This window comes from Bidens hawaiensis, unplaced genomic scaffold, assembly GCF_021521415.1.
Source record: "Bidens hawaiensis isolate Kalapana, Puna unplaced genomic scaffold, B.hawaiensis_p1.1 tig00013006_1, whole genome shotgun sequence".
Lineage (NCBI taxonomy): Eukaryota > Viridiplantae > Streptophyta > Magnoliopsida > Asterales > Asteraceae > Bidens > Bidens hawaiensis.
In genome coordinates, this window is record NW_027492092.1 from 318,263 (window position 1) to 324,567 (window position 6,305).

Genomic DNA, 6,305 nt, shown 5'->3' on the forward strand with positions numbered 1-6,305 from the left:
TATTATACATATATGTATATGTATAATTTAGCTAAACCGAGAATTTTTTTCTTACGTTTTTTTTAGAAACCGGGATGATAAATAAGAACTTTGGTTTTTTTACTTTTGTGTTTTCTTTTGTTTTATGATTTTTTTTATTTTTGGGTTTTTTTGTGGTCCAAAATGGTTCTCATAGTTTTCAATTCTCAAAAAATTCTCACATGATCCTGATCCTATATATATATATATATATATGGAGAGAGAGAGAGAGAGAGAGAGAGTCTTTTTGAATTGGTTTCCGGATATATCATGGGAAACTTATTCTATTTGGCTCAAGTACATCAATCCAATGTTGCTATCAAGGAGAATTTTGGAAAGTTTGACGACGTTCTTGGGCCAGGCTGTCATTGTGTGCCTTGGATATTCGGAAGGCGGATTGCTGGATACCTTACACTTAGGGTTCGGCAGTTAGATGTCAAGTGCGAGACCAAAACGAAGGTCTGTTCAATAAGACGTGTGTTTGCTTAGCAACTAATAGTAATGTAATTTTGTTGTTTTTCAGGACAATGTTTTTGTTAACGTTGTAGCTTCAGTACAGTATCGTGCTCTGGCTGATAAAGCAAGGGACGCGTTTTATAGACTCAGCAACACAAAAGAGCAAATCCAGGCTTATGTTTTTGATGGTAAAAACCTTCAACAAATTTATCTTTTATATTTTTTATTTGTTGTTGGTGTTGTTACCTTAACATAATAACATGAATATTTGTTCTCTACTTCTAGTTATAAGAGCTAGTGTTCCAAAGCTTAAGCTTGATGATGTTTTTGAGCAAAAGAATGAAATTGCTAAGGCTGTTGAACAAGAACTTGAAAAGGTACGTAATGCAAACAAATTAAACAGGAGTCGTTATACGAATATGAAAGGTGGAATCTTGATCTAGTTGTGAAATGGTAACCATGTTTTAATACTGCTTCAATAAAAAGGTGGAATCTTGATTTAGTTAAATGGTAACCAGTTCCAATATTGTTCTAACAAAGTCACATACTTTTTTTAGAGGGCTAATTTCATATAATGGTAACAAAGTTTTGAAAATTTTCTAATTAGGTCACTAAAATTAAGTCACTCAACTTTCATATTTTATTAAATTAAATGTTTTAAAATGTTTTTTAGCCCTTTTCTTTTTTTTTACGCATAGGAAATATTTTAATCTTTTTTTTATATTAACGTTGAGTGGTGACGTGGATTTTATTTTTAAATTTTAAAATAATTAACGTTTTTTTAAATTTTTTAAATTCAAATACATATATTACAAATTCCGATCCTCACATCTTATCCTTCATTTCTTGCTTGACGCACAAAAAAATCAATGAGACTCGATTTGAAGATTTAGTGACCCAATTTGAGAAAAAATTGTACGAGTGATATAATTGGAACACTTTGAAACTTGATTACTATTCCATGAGACATTCCCATAAAAAACTATAAAAATCATTCAAGTTACAATAGTTGTAGGTCCTCTAGATGGATCTCAACTTGACTCGGATCAATCCGTGTTGTTGGTTAGCGGAAATCACCAACGACACTCGGATCTCGGATCTTAGTTTGTTATTACAAAAGAGAGAAAAGATGAAGAGAGAGAAAGAGTTTATTTTCAAAAGTTGTTTCTCTTGGAATTGTTAGAGTTGTTTGGAGAAATGGGTAAGTAACCCTTTTATAGGGTCCCCATTTCTCCAATACATACAAAATAAACATACAAACTAAACATACCGAGTACGTACTACACCGATAAAAGCAAACTAGAACGATATATACAATCCTAAAAACAATATATAATATTGGCCATACAATCTCCCTCTAGGATTGAGTATGTCGAGAAACCTTCGTTAAGTTCTTTGCTTCGTCTTTATTTCTTGAAACTAGTACTTGTCTTGATCCAGGATCTTGAACCAGATTGGATCTTGGATAAATCTTTATTTTCCGTTCTTGTAGACTTGAACTTCCATCTTATTTCTAGGGAGGATCGGCAACAGTAAATTTTAGAAACATCATATGCGGGAGGCTCGACATCTAATTTTCTTTTGTTGACTTTCTTGAGCCGACTGGTTTCTTTCCTTGTCTTTGAATGCAATCAGTTCATTTTTAGCTTCAACCACCAACTTTCACGTTCTTGTTTTCTTTAAGGCACTTCAACATCTGCAACTCCAAGCAGACTTTATCTTGATCTGCCTGTCCATGTACACCTGCATAAAACTTAGAACGAATAAGATTTGTTCACAGACCCTCTCAAGGGTCAAAGAAGAATTTGTTCACAGGCCCTCCCAATTTCAGTCCCTCAACTTGTAAGTGATTTGTTTAAGTTCTAGGTTTCCAACAAACTTTACATAGACGACCTTGACAATAAAACACGTGATTTTGAATAAAACAAGGTTTAATAAATTATGTACGAACACAATAAAAACTTAAAATCTTTTTGGCATTTTCATATATTTTTAAAATTACAAAAATACATACATAATGTTGTGAAGTTGAAACATAAATAAAACAAAAGAAAAATAAGAGTAAAGATGAAATTAATATTATATATCAAAAACATTTACTTAAAAGTTTACTAAATTAATTTTGTGAGAAAGATCACGACATGGAATCACATTATCTGTTAACGTTCTAGATCACACTTCTATTTGGACATTATTATGCCAAGAACCCAAAGTCGATTGTAGATATAATTTGTCCACTTTAAACTTAACAAGTATTTTGATGTCAACATGATACGTTAAGGTACAATTAGGCACGATGCTTATGTGGTCCGCACTTAGTCAGACATGTTACTGATTCCATCATACATCGGCCTTACTTTATGTTAACATATCACCTCAACTTGACTTAAACCTTTCTTAGTTGATCACAGTATTCTTATTAACATACTTGACACTTTGTACATTATTTTGTGTACACTTGACTCGATCTAGAAAAATTAAAATAAAGCAGAAGATTCAGCGCCTTAACAATCAGATCTTGTATGACTACAAACAGAGAAAGTCCAAGACTTGAATCAAAATAAATAAAGAAATAAAACAGAAGTTAAAATTCCTAGGACTGATTCTTTTTCTGACTCTTTTTCTTGGTTTTTCCTTTTTCTTTTCTGTTTTCCTTTTCTTTTCTTTTCTTTTTTTGACTCTTTTTCTGACTCAAGGAAAATTGAAATTGACACTTGATTACATAAGACAACTGTGATCAGGTAAAGAGAGGCTTGGGTATGACATGTTTAATTACATTTCATCCTTCATTGATATGACTTTACCGGAATCATGCAACCACTTCTTAAACGTGTAACCACTGGTACCGACAAGAATTTAGGATTATATCACTATGACACTTACTCATTTGTCAAGCTTATCTGCACATCAAGCAATGATCTTGTTGGCTTTTGATCTACTCTTTTCATGTGCTAGAATCGTTAAAGATAATTTCTTATCATTTTCCAATGGTCGGATCAATTTATCAAAATTTTGAAAATTTTAATTATCCGACTCCCTCTAAGCAGGAGCTCCCTCTAAACGGATAAATCAAATGATTTGTTTTTGCTTTTCTTAGGATGAACTGAAAATCTTTTTGGTGAGTTAATTTTAACTCATTTTCTCCCTCTAAATTTGTGACATATTTAAAAAAATATTTACAATTTTATATACAAAAGATAGATAGGTTGTTTTAATCAAAATTAATCATGCCAAACGATTCGACCAGAAATTCAAATCGGGTATGATCGATGTCTTTAGTGAAAAGCTCAGCAAAGTTGTTGTCAGATGGACTATCTTAAGCATGCATTATCACATTGTATAACAAAGTTGAAGAGATTCAAACCGAGATCCAACAGCTGATGCTAGATCTATCACTTGAGAGATGCAGTTGGATTAGGTTAGTTTGAGAAACGCTCAAAAAGTTGTTGTTGAACCATTTAAACAAGGCTTCCCTTCCTTGTACTTTGTCCTCCCATATCGCTTATGAGAGACTCGAATCCGCTATCGAATGATTTAGCATCAAATAGCAAGGGTTCGTCTCCCATCATATGCCGGGTGCAATCACTATCTAAGTACCTAATACTATTGATAGTCCTCCTTGATTGACCCTGCATGCACTAAGCGTTCAAATAGACATGGGTTCCCGAGATACTTTTATCCCGGGAAGGTTGACCGTAAACCGACCGAACTTGATTTTATTTCCTGAAAACTATTTATTTCTTGTTGGATCCTCACTTAATGAAGAACAGTCCTTAGGAATCCAAGTAAAAACTTGTTCCTTGGTTTTGGAAATTTTGGACTTTTCTTTTTTTGCTTTTGAAACTATTTTTGGTGAATTCTCAGACTTTACAGTCTTAGGATCATTTTTGATTTTATCCTTCATTGGTTTTCCAAAAATGTTTCTTTTTGTATTTTACTTTATTTACTTTGGATCTCACATCCATTTCACTGGGTTCACTATCAGCTTGATCAGTCCTTGAATCAGGGCTACTAAAAGCTCCTTTTGGGGACTGACTAAGCCGCTTTTGAATATCAAGCTGTTGCTTGAACTAGTGCTTGCAATGTCTTGCAAGGTGAGAAGAGGGACCACACACAAAACAACACTTTCTCCTAGGAGTACCATAAAACTCATCTGAACTATAATGTGGTTGGTGTGGTGGGAAATGTTATCCTTGGAACGGAACATGATTATAAAACCCATTTGTGTAATAAGGATCAACAAAATTTTGTTGATAATGGCCATAGTAGTTGTTATCATAGAAGTTGTATGGCTGATGATTTCTTGATTGAGAAAATGATCGTTTATTTAGTGGAACATATTTACAAGAAGTACTTGCTTTTTCATTTTCAAAAACTTTACTTTCACTTTAATTATGCCCTGTCTCACAATTTGATGATGAACAACTTGATATGTTCACCTCAACAGGCCTACTTTCATTAACACATTTTTCAACAAAAGTGTGAAATTTTTCAGGAACAATAGTGCTTTATAGCTGTGAAATTTTCATAACTATTTAATTTGAATGACCAGAACAATTATAATGGTAACTTGTAATTCTTTTTTTTTTTCCATTTAGATCACTTAATTTTTAACATTTATAAAAATATTCAAAACAATGAAACAATTTTAAAACTTGGATGGTTTTGAAGTTAGAAAAAAGTAAGAATGACTTTAGTGGAACAATTTACTATTAGGTGTCACATTCCCCTAATCTCTCTTCGGTTTTGCTTTTGTTTATAGGCAATGTCTACATATGGTTTATGAGATTGTTCAAACTTTGATCGTTGATATGGAACCAGACGAGCAAGTGAAGAAAGCAATGAATGAGATAAATGCAGGTAAAATATATCTTTAATGCATAAAATCACTCTCCAAATCATACTTGTCAAAAGAGAAAAGATACTGAAATAATATTAATTTTGTAAAACTTATTTCACGATGGTCCCTGTGATCACTTCACAAACACTAATTTAACGCGTACTTAGTTTTTAGTTTTATTGGATAGGGATAGTTTAGTCATTTCACAGACACTTATAATAAAAGTATAACTTTTCCCTTAGTTTACATGCTAAATGTTTTGAACCAAAGCTAGATCAACCCAACCCATCCCGTGTGACCCGTGGTCCATTTTGCAGCTGCAAGGCTGAGGACGGCGGCCACTGACAAAGCCGAGGCTGATAAAATTCTCCAAATCAAGAGAGCCGAGGGCAAGGCCGAGTCAAAGTACCTGTCGGGTTTGGGTGTGGCTCGCCAAAGACAAGCCATAGTGGATGGGCTAAGAGATAGTGTGTTGGGGTTCGCGGTGAACGTGCCTGGAACCACAGCTAAAGACGTGATGGACATGGTTCTAGTGACACAGTATTTTGACACCATGAAAGAAATCGGTTCTGCATCCAAGACATCTGCTGTGTTCATCCCTCATGGACCGGGTGCGGTTCGTGATGTGGCTACTCAGATTCGTGATGGTCTTCTTCAGGGCAATGCTGCTACTTTAGTTTGATTGCATTTTGGCTCCTTTACTATTTTTCTAGATGTTATACCAAATAATTTATATTTATAATCTATTAATAAAGTAGTGACTTAAGCAAGACAAATTCACCAAACAAAAGATCTCATAAATCTTAACTTTGAATGGTTAAAACATGACCACATAAATGGAGATCTTGATGAAAGCATGACTACACACATTTTTAATTCTGTATATATAAGTTGTCTTTGTTCAGTTCTAATTGTTTATGCTAGAAAAATTCAAAGCTTAGCAGTCATTTACATCTAAGGACTGATTATACATAGAGAACACATAATATGA

The 6,305-nt window shown here is 33.5% G+C and overlaps 1 pseudogene; it reads left to right on the plus strand.

The window, feature by feature from the left end:
* The first annotated feature begins 288 nt into the window (after window positions 1-288).
* LOC143542938 (hypersensitive-induced response protein 1-like) lies at window positions 289-6,017 on the plus strand (annotated as a pseudogene).
* Window positions 6,018-6,305: the final 288 nt, after the last annotated feature.